The following is a 15,181-nucleotide window of genomic DNA, read 5'->3' as shown; positions in this document are numbered from 1 at the left end:
AGCTGTGGTGTTTTCAGACGGGATTCCTGCCTTTTATGTGCTGGTTTTGTCTTTTACGATTTTAACCCCGCCACACCAGCCCGTAAAAGGCAGGAATTTCGTCTGAAAACACCACGGCTATGGACCCACAGCTACAAATTTCTATACTATAAAGTAAATGTCCGATATTTAAACATTGTGCAAAGTTGCGCCTTCATATTGATTTGACATTGATTTGCCTTGGTCATCTGTAAAGATTACATTTTTGTGATTCCTCTTTTACGTGGGTTTCGACACTTCAGCATTTTTTCTCTAAATCGGCTGCTCTAATTTTTTGTATTCCCTTCTTTGGATTTGTTTGTGACCATCTTTCCTCAAAGAGAAGAAGCCAGAATCGTTCATGAAAGAGTCAACAATTGTATTCACTCCATGTGCTACACTTGGTTCAAGTCTGTGAATTTTTTAAAAATAAAATCATTTATAATGTTTTCTATTGTGTCTCTCCTATTTCGTGCCAACCTATTCGGAATTTGGCAGCCCAGGCCAGGTTTTCCCGGCGATTGGATGCGTTACCTTTGAGTCTGCGCAGTAGTGAGTTAGAAACTGCCTCCTGGCTGTGACCCTTGACCCGAGCGCGTTCGATAGACAGCACCAGCACCGCTGCGCGCTGCGATATCACAGCTACATTTTCTGTGAAATTCCAAAATCAAATTTCTTGCACACAATCCATCTGTAACGGCCGTAGGCTAATCAAATAAATTAATATCAACAATCAAGCACACATAAAATTAAAGAGGGTACATTATTGGTAATATTTTTTTCATTTTTTGCAATGCCAGACAGGGAATTGTAGATTTGGAAAACAGACGGTCAACTGTGTAAGGGGAGAACCATTTGATTTCTGGGGGGGATGGAGGATCTGGGGGAAAAAAAAATTGTCGGCAGGTGAAGGACAGAAAAAAAAAATTTGATCCAACAATGGCTTGAGAAAAAAAATTGTTCCAACAGACAGGAGAGAAAAAAAAAATTGTCGCCATGTGCTAAAATCACCAAGTTTGGGACTGATTTAAAAAAAAACGCTGGAGGGCGGCCGCTTTAATATTTTCAATATTTAGAGTGAATCCTGATGTAAAAAATCTGGCATATAAATAAACTTCAATACTACACAATGTTCAAAGTTTCATTGTGATGACAGTGTTTTAAATATGTTGCAATAAAGCATTGACACAGTCAGTATTAAAAGGGGAACCATTGGACTTGCTGTGATCTGTATCTACTGAAAATTTAAAACAAACGACACGATTCAATGAACTACTTTTAAAAGCAATATATTATTCTCAAAATATATGTCTTTCCTTGCAATGAAAATACAATAACAAATAATGAAATACAAACACAACTTTTGTAAAGCATGTGCTTCTTTCCTGAGAAGTTGACAGTACTGATTTTATATAAAACACAGCTATAGTACTGACTTTCACAACTGTATGATCACTACACTTCTATACTAGTCACTATCAGCCTGGTTTAACCAGACGGCTGATCTGTTCATTGGATGGAACAGATCAGCCGTCGGGTTTAACCAGGCTACTATTACTCTACTGGAGACTATGGCAGTGGCTTCGCTGATGACAGTAGGCAGATCCCGTATCTTTTTGGTTCGGTACATGCAGGTACCTGCTGAGCACCTGTAAGAAAGGAAAATTGAAAGAAAGGAAAATTGTTATTTTTATTAAAAATTGTCTGCAGTAGTTTTGTGTTTGATTAAAAGGTTTCTCACTTTGGAAAGGGACAAAAACGTTAATATTGGTGATTTTTATATGCATTTTTATATTACTCCAACATAAACAAAGTCATCACTCAAAATAATCTGCTGATATGACTACCTTTGTCTCCCCTTTCTTGTCTGTTGAATAAAGTGACAATGTCAGTTGAGTGGATGTCGATCCTTTGCCATCTCTCTACGGCACTTTGCCTTGACATGTGGATTAGTATTGAGTGATGCTGATATCGCAGCTCTTTTTCTTCTTCTTTCTTTTTTCGTTAGCAGCTCTCCTGTTATTGGCTGCTGCCTGCTGGCTAGCTCCGTACAGTTCTTTGTATTTCTCATGCACAGCTGATATGGTGGCCATTTTGTCATTTACCATTTGCACAACTGCCTTGACCTTGGTTTGTAGAGAGTGGTAGAAAACCATACTTTCTTGGTATGACGCAGATTTCTTGTGAGTTTTTCCACGTCAGCTACACAGCTTGAGTACAGCTGGTCAAGTTTGTCAGTCTGGTTTTTTACTAGTTATTTGTTGTACATAAAATTTTAATAGCAGAACCATGACACAACAAGTTATTAAAACATCCGGTTGTGAACCAATAATGTGTATGTATAGCATATTGTACTAAAAATTTGTAAGCGAGAAAAAAAAATTTGCTTTGCCACTGCATACAGAAAAATATTTGATGCAGGACTGACAATAGAAAAAAAAATTTGCTGTCACAGTCATGGGAAAAAAAAAATTGTTGCCCCACCCATTTCCTCCATCCCCCCCAGAAATCAAATGGTTCACCCCTAATTGAACGGGTCACCAATCCAGGTCAACGTTCCAACTTGAATCGTACATTGTATCACTTTGTCGCACTTCCGATCGAAGCTTTCGAAATGATATGACTGAACACGGATGAGTATATTATAATATGAACACAAGACAGATTTCACAACAACTCGATCGCTATATTAACTTTTTATGTTATGATTAGGATGGATAGTTTAAAAGTAAGTTTCGGATCGTTGACAGCACAGATGAACTGGGAAATGAACTTCAGTTCGTTGAAACTCGGACCCCGACACGCCTAATAATTTGTTACTTTTTCATAGAATGCCATGCCCTTCTCACACTTCAGATTAGTTCAACCGCCGATAAAAGCACAATTTTCAGAATCGTTTTCAATGCCGTTTACTAAGTAAAATTATTTTATTGTGGTGAACACGATAATAGTCCTAGGAAACTTTTCATAGTCACGCTGGATCAAATGCATATGGAGCGACTATCATACTGCAGGTGCAAGTCATAGAATACGTTCATGATATTAGGAGATACACAATTATTGAGAGCTGCAGAACACAAACTCATCTAAAAATATTCCTATTAGATCGATTCCTGAAAATAAGTCAACGCACCGGCGTGTTTTTCCCGCTTAAATTCTCGAGTAACCTGTTAGGGACGGACCATTAGATCTTGGGAGGGGGGAGGTCAAAAACAGAAAAAAAAATTTCAGAGCAGAAAGTTAGGGAAAAAAAATCTTCAAACTAGTTTGCAAAATAAAAAAAAAATAAATAAGAAGACAAAGGCGTAAAAAAAAAATCTGCAAAAGTCTTTAAAATTTTGAATTTTTTTTAGATTTTACCGACAGTAAGCAACTTTCTGTATTTTTAATACATCCTCCCGGCACATTTTAATTTTAATTTATACATTTAGAGTGACTGTATCCCTTATACTGGAAGTTGTGATTATCTTATCTTTTCAGGACTTTTGTATTCTGATCACTTGAAAATTATGAAATTATAGAGCCTGTTTTCTACTTGTTTCCTGCGTACAAACCAAGCAGGTACACTAGGTAAAACATTGAAACTATTGTATGGTTGTCAAGACAGAAAGTTGTATTTGCCTTTTAAGATCAAGGTAAACAGATGCAGGCCACATCAGTTTCATTTTTTTCACAGCATTTTATTACAATGATGAATGCAAGAATGGGTGAACAAGTAGAAACACGTCAATAATGATAAAACAACATATCAAGTCAACATATTAAGTATTATTTTGCTTTTAAAAAGGCATTTTCAATTCTTTTTTCTCAAAAAACAGCCTCAAATAACAACAGCAACACATGTTTTAACATTCAACAATACACTACGTAGAATGCCATCTATCCAACAAATCCCAACACAAAAACACATAAAAGGGTTGAACTTTGAAAGTTTCTCGATAGCAAATACTGAATAAATCTGCATGGTTAATCGTTTTTGTGTAGTAAATTTCAAAGAAATTGGACAAGCCCTTTCAGAGAATACAGATTTTTGACCATGAATGGCATAAATTGCCCAAAAGACAAATATTGAAATTTCAACACATCTATACACATCCAATCAATTTGGACATGCTGCTTCAGAGAAATAGATGTTTTGATCAAACAAGGGCAACAATTGCTCTTAAAACACAAATATGCAAATTTCACTATATTATTTAGCTTATTTTAGCTTCTCAGCTTGTCAAAATCAATTGTAAATCATGAGATATGCATGATGTTTGGTGGGGTGAATGTAGGCATTTCACCACGCAGTAGAAAGGGAAGCCAGGAAACCAAAATAGTCAATTTTCAAAACTATAGGAAGCTACTGAGGAGCAAGAAGACCATGTTTCAGAGGAAGATGTGTAATCCGAAAAAAATGCTCCCAAAGTGCCACCAAATAACACCATTTTTATCTCTATTTTTCAAAAGCTCCAACAGCAGGAGGGGGGACACCCCCCTCCTGACCTCCCCCGGCAAAAATACTCCCCAAGTGCCACCAAATAACACCATTTTAATCTCTATTTTTCAAAAGCTCCAACAGCAGCAGGGGGACACCCCCTCCTGACCTCCCCCCCCAAAATACTCCCCAAGTGCCACCAAATAACACCATTTTAATCTCTATTTTTCAAAAGCTCCAACAGCAGCAGGGGACACCCCTCTCCTGACCTCTTCCCAGTGACCGCTTGCGTGGCCGCTTGTGGTGCTTGGCACCATATGTTTGCCCTCTTTATCTTCAGACAGCGACGAACGAAAAAAAAATTATAAATCTGAAAATTTACTCTGAAAAAAAAAATTTGCACAGCTAATCTCAATTGGAAAAAAAAAATTTCAGAAATTTACAATAGTAAAAAAAAATTTTTCACAATTTCATTGTGACCACCCCCCTCCCAAGGTCTAATGGTCCATCCCTTAGCGAAATGTCGTTCTCTGCGGTCGCGACTGTCGCGACCTCGGTTGAACCGAAACGGCAAAGTAAACTAAGTCCTTTGTTGTACATCTTTTTCTTTTTAAAGATTTCATGAAAAATACACGGCATTTAAATACACATCACTTCTACGCTTTTTGAAGTCAAATCTTTCCTAAAGGCTTACAGATTGCATTTAAGTAGGCATTGTTTAAATTTCTGTATGTGTTGCCCTAGAACCGAATTGTGAATAGATGCATTACAAAGAATTTACTTCCTATGGCCTGATACCAGAAATGTAACAATTTTCATTCCGCGATAAGTGGCGACATTTCCGAGGCGCGAATTTTTTGTCAGTCTGGTATTATTTCTCACTCACATCCATGGCAGAAAGAAAAGTGATTTCAGATCCCAAATTATTTGTAATGGCCAGGCAGCTCGGAATAAATAAATTGGTCCTCGGAATCGCCGCTTTTAGTTTAGCAGATTTTGATTTTTTTCAGAAACATGACGTATTTTCACCCACTTATTTTGTCCAAAAAATAAAATTTACAGCACATCTGTTTTCAACAGCCTTCAATGTACAGTATTATGTTAAAATACACCATATAGTTGTGTTTCATTAATTTTAACCATCTTGACCTGATGTTGAAATATGGACTTGGTAGGAAAAGCAGGGCTCGAATTAACTTTTTTCCCCGGTAGTCCCATTGGGCTACCATTTTCTGAAGTTGGTAGCCCAGCGACAAGGTCTGGTAGCCCATGCATGAATGAAGAGGGGTTTTTTGTAAAGGATATTTTTATTTATATCTAGACAATGAACGATTTGTTTTGCATGATTTTATCCTGTAAGTGAATTTTATAGTCATTTGACATCAATACCTGCAGATCATAGCCTTAGGAGAACCGCAAAGCATGTGCAGTGGACAACGGTGACGCCTCAAAGTTTGACGACCTATTCACACATACGCAGAGCTTATATGCAAATTTTGATGTTCGCAAAGACGACTTTTCACTCAGCATGTGTAAACATAACATGGCTAAAAATAGATTGGCTATGAATTTCAGGATGACAATTTGGTACAGTCATGTTCCTAATACTTTCGTGGCAATTTTAGCTATATTTCCCGACCATATCATTGCGAAATTTGTGGATGGCCCGACAACTTTTTCTTTGCAGTTTGAATAATTTTGTGTTTAATTGTGATTGATAAATTGTGATTAAATAACTATGAAAATGAATTTTCATTGGCCATCACTTCCCGAGCCTGTTACTCAAGTACATCAGTTCAGATAATGATATTTTATTGAAAGTTTGTCGTAACAAAGTCGACATGTCCTTCTGTGTCCAGCTGGGTTGACTGTACGAGCGTCGGTCATCTCACAGCGATCAACATCATGTCGCCCACTAAATAAGTTCATGTCCCAGGCTTTGGTAGTCCGTGTGGGCTACCATTTCATTCGTTTTGGTAGCCCCAGTGAAAAGTTGGTAGTCTGTGGACGCGGGACTACCGCTAATTTCGAGCCCTGACAAGGGATACTGTAAGAAAGACCTGATCATGGTTATTGATAATAGACACCTTCTAAAGGTTTTATTTCTAATATACTAAATGCCATATTACATATATTAGAAATCTAGCCATAATTCTAAAAACCCGCAGCCCGCAACCCGCAGCCCGCAACCCGCAACCCGCAGCCCGCACTTTAGCAGATACCTCTCTCTCAAACACACATTTCAAAAAACAATATAAGTACAATTTTCAAATACTGGGATCTACTATGCATTTCAGAATTATTATTAATAATTGATAATAATCTTTGTCATGATTTTATATGATTCACAAAAAAGGATAAAAAACCTGCTGTATTTTATCTTGAAAATTGTTCAGTATAGCAACACTCTCTATCTTGCCTACTGTGGAATTATATACAAATATATACATTATATACACATATTTCTATTTTTATCAATGATTTAGCAATTGAGATTAATGATTTACCTTTAGGTATCCCAGTTGGTAACTCATTAATAAATATTCTTATGTATGCCGATGATATTGTTATGCTTGCTGAAAATGAGACAAATTTACAAAAGATGATTGACCATCTACAAGATTGGTGCAAAAGGTGGCGTAAGTCCAAAACACAAATTGTTCATTTTCGAAATATGGGACAAACGAAAACAGACTTTATTTTTCAATTTGGTGGTACAAATCTTGACGTAGTTTCTCAGTATAAACATTTGGGTTTAGTTTTGGATCAGTTCTTCAATTTTGAAGTGACTGCTGAAACTCTAGCAAATGCTGCAGGTATAGAGCTTTGGGATCAGTTATTTCTAAGATACACACTGTTTAAGGATTTTAGATATAACACTTTTACAACTCTATTTCACTCTTGTATTACTCCAATTTTAGATTACTGTTCTGCAATTTGGGGCTACCGTTTCTCTTCAAAATGTGAGTCAATTCAAAACAGAGCGATAAATATTTTCTTGGCGTCCACAAATTTGCCCCTATACTTGCTATAAATGGAGATATGGGTTGGGACCCTTGTCTATTGAGGAATAAATTGAACATGGTAAGACTTTCGAATAGATTAGTAGTTATGCCTGACGACAGAATGATTAAGCAAGTTTTTACTTGGGATATCAGTTTAAAATATAAAAACTGGGCCAAAGATATGTTTATTTTCAGAAATTGGTTTGCAGGAAAAATTTGGCCATTTAGAGGCTTGCAGTATAAAGATGCATTAAAAACGTTGTATATTAGTAACTGGACATCCCAACTGAGTGAAAAGCCCAAATTGCGTACATATTTGATGTTTAAGACGGAATATGGAATGGAGAAATATTTACAATTTCCCATCTCTAGATCAAAAAGATCACTTTTAGCACAATTGAGAGTTGGTATCTTACCTCTGAAAATTGAAACTGGGCGTTACACGAATGTGCCTAAAGAGGAAAGACTATGTGATTTTTGTCCATTTGTAGTAGAAGATGAGCTCCATTTTATTTTTAACTGTACACTTTACAATGTTATTAGGAATCAATTGTTCTATAAAGCCAGAAACTTGTGCTCTGTATTTGATTCATTTGATGTACAACAGAAACTCAAATTTCTAATGAGCGACATGCCATCCCAATTGGCATTTTATGTGTATCATGCATTTTCAATGAGACAAGAAGCTTCTTATACTTAAATTACATTTTGAGCTATTCATATCTATGTATTTTGTTTACTGTTTTAGTGTCTTGTAAGCCCTTGGGGCTCAGGTGTGGCAACCAAGCTGTTTAAGACCACACATGACAAATATAACATAACATAACATATATATATGTTGACAAACTGAATACTAAGTATTGTGTTTTTCATCATGCTGTAGAGAGACATAAAGAAACTGTATTTGATACATTGCATAGAAATATAAAAACAATTATCAACACTTGCAGCTTCTGCCCCATGACAAGTCCAACTTATTGTTTTTACAAAAATTTAATAGCATTCATACGTTTTCAGATTTTTTTGAGATTAAAGTCAGAAAATACGACAAAACAGTTATAGATTTTATCTAATTATTACTAACATTAGAATCATTGGATGACTTCACCAGATGTGAACTGAATGTGCTCACGTGTTTTACAACAGATTCATTAACAGTAGTACGCTTCACAGAACAATCAGATATCTGTTATATCACTTTATGTAGCAGGTTTCATAAACTTTCGCACAGTACTCTCAGAGTTAAAACACTAATTACAAAACTTTATTTAATACGTAAATGAGCTGTTTATTAACTTGACACTGCTCAATGCTTCATGGGACAATTACATATCTATCAGATCAACATCTGTAGCATGCTTTGACATTAAATTTAAAGCTGTTATTTTGGAGTAATATCACTAATTACAAAGTTCATTAAATATGCAAATGAACCTTTGTGAGCTAATGTCACAGTGATGTTTGTCTGTCTGTGTGTCTGTGTCTGTGTGTCTGTGTGTCAGTCTGTGTGCTTGATACCTCAAAAATAGCTCGTCAGATCAAAATCAAATCTGATACATAAATTCAGTTTGCAAATGGCAAGAACTGATTAGTTTTTGGTGGGTGTGGCTTTCTTACTTTTTGCTCATTTGCATAATTAATGATTTTAGCAAAAACGGATATATATTGAGAACGATGAGATATGCTACAAATGTTGATCCACAGTCCAGAGGGACTGTGGTTGATCACACCAGGATATATCAGCTAGCTGTGAAAGACATTAAGGGATGACTTGAAAGATAATGCTAATTTGCATGTTTGATGAACTTTTCTAATTAGGGATATATATCTGAATTGACTTGATCAAAATGACGAAACTTGGTATGCATATTGAAGATACTATGATTGAACATTATTGAAAGTCATTAAGCATTTTTACTTCAGCCAATTTCTTATTTGCATATATGATAAACTTTCCTAATTGGGGATATATATCTGAATTGACTGGACCAAAATTGATGAAACTTGCTATGTACATGAAAGATACAATGATATAACATTATTGAAAGTCATGAACTGTTTTTACTTCAGGCAATTCCTTATTTGCATATTTAATGAACTTTCCTAATTACAGATATAAATCTGAATGACTCGACCAAAGTTCATGAAACTTGCTACATACATTAAGATACTATGATATAACATTATTGAAAGTCATTTAAGAGTTTTACTTCAGCCAATTCATCATTTGCATATTTAATGAACTTTCCTAATTAGGGATATATATCTGAATGGACTAGGCCAAAGTTTATGAATCTTGCTACATATAGTGAAGATACTATAATACAACATTGTTGAAAGTCAGAAAGCATTTTTACTTCAGCCAATTCCTAATTTGCATATTTAATGAACTTTTCTAATTAGGGATATTTATCTGAATTGACTTGACCAAAGGTGACAAAACTTGCTATGTACATTGAAGATACTATGATACAACATTATTGAAAGTCATTGAGCATTTTTACTCTAGCCAATTCCTTACTTGCATATTTCCTAATTAGGATTATTTATCTGTATTGACTTGACCAAAGTTGATGAAACTTGCTATGTGCATTACAGATATTGTGATTCAACATTATTAAAAGTCATTTAACATTTTTACTTCAGCAAAGTCCCAATTTGCATATTTAATGAACTTTCCTAATTAGGGATATATACTTGGATTTACTTGATCAAAGTTTGCAAAACATGCTATGTACATGGATGATTATACCAAGTTACAACAATATTGAAAGTCATTTTGCATTTTCATGTCAGCTTATTTATAATTTGAATATTTAGTGAGCTTTCACAGTTTGGCATATAAAGCTTGACAAAGGGTATTACACTTGCTATATAAAGTGGTGATACAATGACAGCAGTTAAAGAAATTAATTATTTTTATTTCAGCTAATTACATATTTGAATACTTAATGACCTTTAGAATTAATCTTTGGTGAATGTTGTTCATTATGTTGATCATAACACTTTCAATGAAGTTGCAAAACATGTGGCAAAGGTTCGAATTTACACATAACTGCAATATATAATGAACATGTGAGCATTTTCAGTTAATATATGGTTATTACTTTGCTGCTCTTGCCGCATCAACTGCATTAGATAGCCCTGTGAAACTTTCCGTTTGATATCCTTCTTAAATATTAACTCTTTTACACTAAGGGGTGGACCATTTGATATCTTGGGGGGGGGGAGCTTGGAAGATTGGTGGAGAGCCATTATTTTTTTCCCACGTGCTTCACCATGAATTATTTTTTTTCTACAGGGCATATGCTGGCAATTTTTTTTTTCACTTTCCTTCTTCGAGAAATATTTTTTTTTTTAACCAAATTTCGGTGCAATGTTTGTTTGCTTGGTTTTTCACACCCAGTAACAAAATGCTGTCCTATCGCACACAGACTGTATTCAAGAAACTAAATATTTATTTAGTATATTTATTCACTTTACAAAAACATATTTGTAAAATCATGTACATTTATGGCATTTACTTGTCAGTGTTGTCCTTACATTGAAAGTAGCCGGGTAATTTAAGAAAGTAGACGGGTGGACTGCGAGGGAGCGAAGCGACTGAGTGGCGAGTGAGCGTAGCGAACGAGGGGGGGAGAGCGCGAGAGGGGGTGTCCCCCCTCTCGCAAGGCGAAAAATGAAATTTTGGAGTGGAAATGGTTTTCTCTGGTGGCATGAGGTGACATTTACAGACTGAAACAGTACTTTTGTTGTGTGTCTTAGACGTGGCTCACATACAACAAAACAAACAAACATGATTTTGTTTTGTTTGTATTATTATGACACACTTATGGTTTTATTTGCAGTGAAGTTGTAACATTTAATCTTAAATCACCTGCTGTCTGCTCATTTCATTGCCCATTTCCCATTCTTCATTACCACATAGTAGTTTCCCCAAAACCATCAAACTCATTCAATTCTAATCAAAACACATTCGCTTTTGTTAAGAAAAACATCGGTAAGATAATTCACTATAACAGTGTTCGCATTTACGAATAAAACATGCGTATATAGAAAACTCATAACAATGAAAAAATGTGTAGAGAGTCGATCCAATGCATAATAATATTACGCATTGGATTGAGTCTCTACGCATTTTTTCATTGTTATGAGTTTTCGATACGCAAACGATAATAGTAAAATGTTTGCAGGCTGTCTCTCTTCTTGTGGTATTTAGACAAAATCCATACATTCAGATTTACACATTTCTGGAAAACACTGGTGAGCAATTTCAATTCAGCATAGGCCTACTTCCTCTAGTCAGAAGGTCATGTATACTGTACAATTGTTCATATTCAGTTATTGTTCCTCAAGCTTGAAATGGTTTATGCTTTATAAAACTCCAGAGCTACTGCTTGATTTTTATTGATGCTGCAGTGTGCATCGAACAATTGCCAAGATTTTTTTTTTTTTTTTTTTATCAGTCCATCACCAACGGGCGTTAGCCCAATGACAGGATGAGGTACGCATAACCCACTATCCCCCCCAATGGAGCACTGAGGAGTAAAGTGCCTTGCTCAAGGGCACAACACCGTGATAGAGTCGTGAACTCACCGTCCTCCGACAGTGAGTCCGTCTTGAACCGGGTCTCGAACCCACCATCCTCTGATAGTGAGTCCGTCGCCCTAACCACTGGTCCACGGTGCCTTTTTTTTTCCGAGTCGCAATGGTCCATAATTATTTTTCCATCAGCCACTTAAAGCCAGATTTTTTTTTTCGAGCAACTCCACCTGGCATCTTTTTTTTCCCCCAAATCTTCCAAGCCCCCCCCCAGGATATCAAATGGTCCACCCCTAATCGTATCTCTGTCATTCGCGACTTGCCATACCGTATATCGTCAAGATGCAATGCAGGCGTGAAAATCGAAATTTAATATTGAAAAAAGCATCGGTGAAATGTTTTCTTCTCGCCGAGGAAGTAAGTTTGGACCGTGATCTAATGTTTTCATATGCATATGACTGGGTATCCGCAAATAGAGATTTTTTGACCCCGGCTGCGAAGTCATGATTTTCACAACGGCGAGAAATTAGTCGATTGACGCGTAGATTCATTGGCGTGATTGGCTGGAGTACGGTCTGAATACTAATTTATGTAGATTTTTTATGCAAATGAACTCCTTATATGGTCGATCAATTAACTGTGCACGATTCAACATGAATATTCATTAGGAGGCTTTTGGAGGCATGAGGCGGCCAAAGCCAGACACTCGCTATCTATACTCGACTATGGTTCACTGATCGTTGTACGACCATCGAGGTAGAAAGAAAGATCTTTCTTCCTACCGCCATGGTACGACTGTATTATATATATCCTGTACATAATATGCAGCACAATTTTGATGAAATTGCCTTGCAAATGTATGAAGAACAGAGAGTATGATCATACATTTGAAGGTAAGTGTCATAATTTTGGGAACTAGCTCAGCTTTCTGAACAGTGGCACTGATTTGATCATTTTAAAGAGAAATGTGTGTTGGACAAGCACAAGCTGGTGTGACAACACGTGACCAATACGAAGGGCCGCTTTGGAATACAAGCGTAGGTTTTGCAACATGAATGAAGAATGTGCAACAAGAAAGTAGGTTTTGTAACATGAATGGTTGTGCAACAAGAAAATAGGTGTTGCGACATGAATGAAGGTTGGCAACAAGAAGATAGGTTTGTAGCAAAAAGGAAATGTTTTGTACAAAAAGAAAATTGGTTTTACAAAAAGAAAATGTTTTTCACGAAAAGAAAAAATGTTTTAACAAAAAGTAAATGTTATTTTACAAAGAGAAAGTAGGTTTTTAGCGACGAGGTTACGTAACTGAGGAAGCTTATAGAGTTGGGAGAGGAAAAATTGACGTCATTTCCGTCAACAACTTCCGTAAAACTATTTTGTCACACCACGTGATCAGTGTTATCTAACGACTACAGCATACCATTCATGCTGCACACACTCATCAGCAGCGAAAATACCAGATCGTGTTGAATTGAACTTAGAGCGTACGTGTGAGTGTATTGGCTTACATGAAAATGCGATAGACAATGATGCATTTACGTTAGAACGTCCATGCTCGATCAAATTGTTTTTGTTCTGTCAGTGTAAATTACGAGATTGGTGGATGTTGACGGACAATATCATGCGTGCGTTTGGTCCTGACATGCATGTCGTTTCGATCTCCTTTTTACTGTGCAGGGGAGAATGAATTACGTTCCTTATGGGTTTCAAATATGTCAAAAAAATACGAAGTTTTGAGTGGATTTACGATTTCGTTTGTAAAATTACGAGCGAAAATTTCAGCTTCCCATTTCATCGGCACGACCGTGCAAGAAACCGAGATGAAGAAACCTCAGTCTCCTACTACCTCCCATGTTCACATGTTGTAGTACCACACGAACATAAAGGCGTGTGGAAATTGGCGTAGTGTTTTTTCTCATTTAATTTGGCAAATTATCAGCAAAAACCTCAATAATTGAAGTTAACCCTTTCTTCTCAATCGCTTCCTGGAGTTTCAAAGTCATACCAACGAAAATGAGTGAAAAATTTCGATGCAAAAATCGTGCATCGGCGAGAGTAATATGCGTAAGCTTAAAGAGACTGAGAGTATTCATAGAGAAATAGCCCATGATTCGAGCTTGGTTTCCTGTTTTTCGTTTAAATGTTGGCCAAATAGTCGCTTTTAGCTGGTTTTGAAATTTTTAGAGCATCTAAAAATATTAAAATGACTTTTCATTAACAAACGAAATAAAAAAGTAAGAAATTCAATTATTTATCTACAAAATAAAAATATTTTGGCAGGCTGAATCATGCAGCTAAAAAGTGAACAATCAATGTTTTGGGCGAGTACAAACGTGTGAGTGACTTTTCGCGGGGATTCCCCGACCGTTCATTGCTGTGGCGCTCGAATACGCAGTCAGTTTCTGTGAAACGGGATGAAATTTTCTTTCAGGCGAGGCGTTTCAAGTTACTCTTGAGAAAAGTTACTTATTATCAGTTGTTGTTTTACTGTTTCATGCATGACACATCAGTGTTCGAAATAATCGGTGCCACCATCACCGAGAACTGTCAATCTGCCACCAAATTTTTTTTCTGGTGGTTTTTTTCTGCCACTAAATTTTGGGTCATCATGTCATCGATCCTACGGCTTGAAGGAAGGAACACTGAAGGAACACGCGTTGTCTGACGGCGGAAAAAACTCATTAGCAAAAAAAACAAAAACAAACTAATTGCGACATTTTGGCATGAATGAAAACATAGCGTGAATCCAAACTTGTGATTGGCTAATCTCCATATCGATGACAGCAGCTTTTGTACACTTGACATGTCACGCGATAGTGCTTGGTAAATGGATGCAAACTTATTTGAAGCCATGGATCTCGGCAATGCTTACTGTTCAACGTAAATCAACACCCTGTTGAAAAAGTACAAGTTTACATCGTAGTCGAAACGGGCTCAGTCGACCAAGGAGGCCACACATTGCAGCAAGGTTGTGCGTGAGATGCAGACAGTTTCAAATTACGTGACCTTGGTTGTTAGGGATCGGCTCTCACTTACAGAAAACAAATCTGCACTGAAGAGTAACGAAAACGAAACTTGAATCTGCTCTCTTGACGAATACATTTATCAAAATAAAACTTTGAAAGACTGCTGTGCTCAGTGAGCAAACATGTAAACAGTTAAAAGGGTTGCAGCTGTCAAATTTTGACACTCAAAA

The sequence above is a fragment of the Ptychodera flava genome, chromosome 16 (genome assembly GCF_041260155.1).
Source record: "Ptychodera flava strain L36383 chromosome 16, AS_Pfla_20210202, whole genome shotgun sequence".
NCBI lineage: Eukaryota > Metazoa > Hemichordata > Enteropneusta > Ptychoderidae > Ptychodera > Ptychodera flava.
This window is presented reverse-complemented; position numbering follows the sequence as displayed.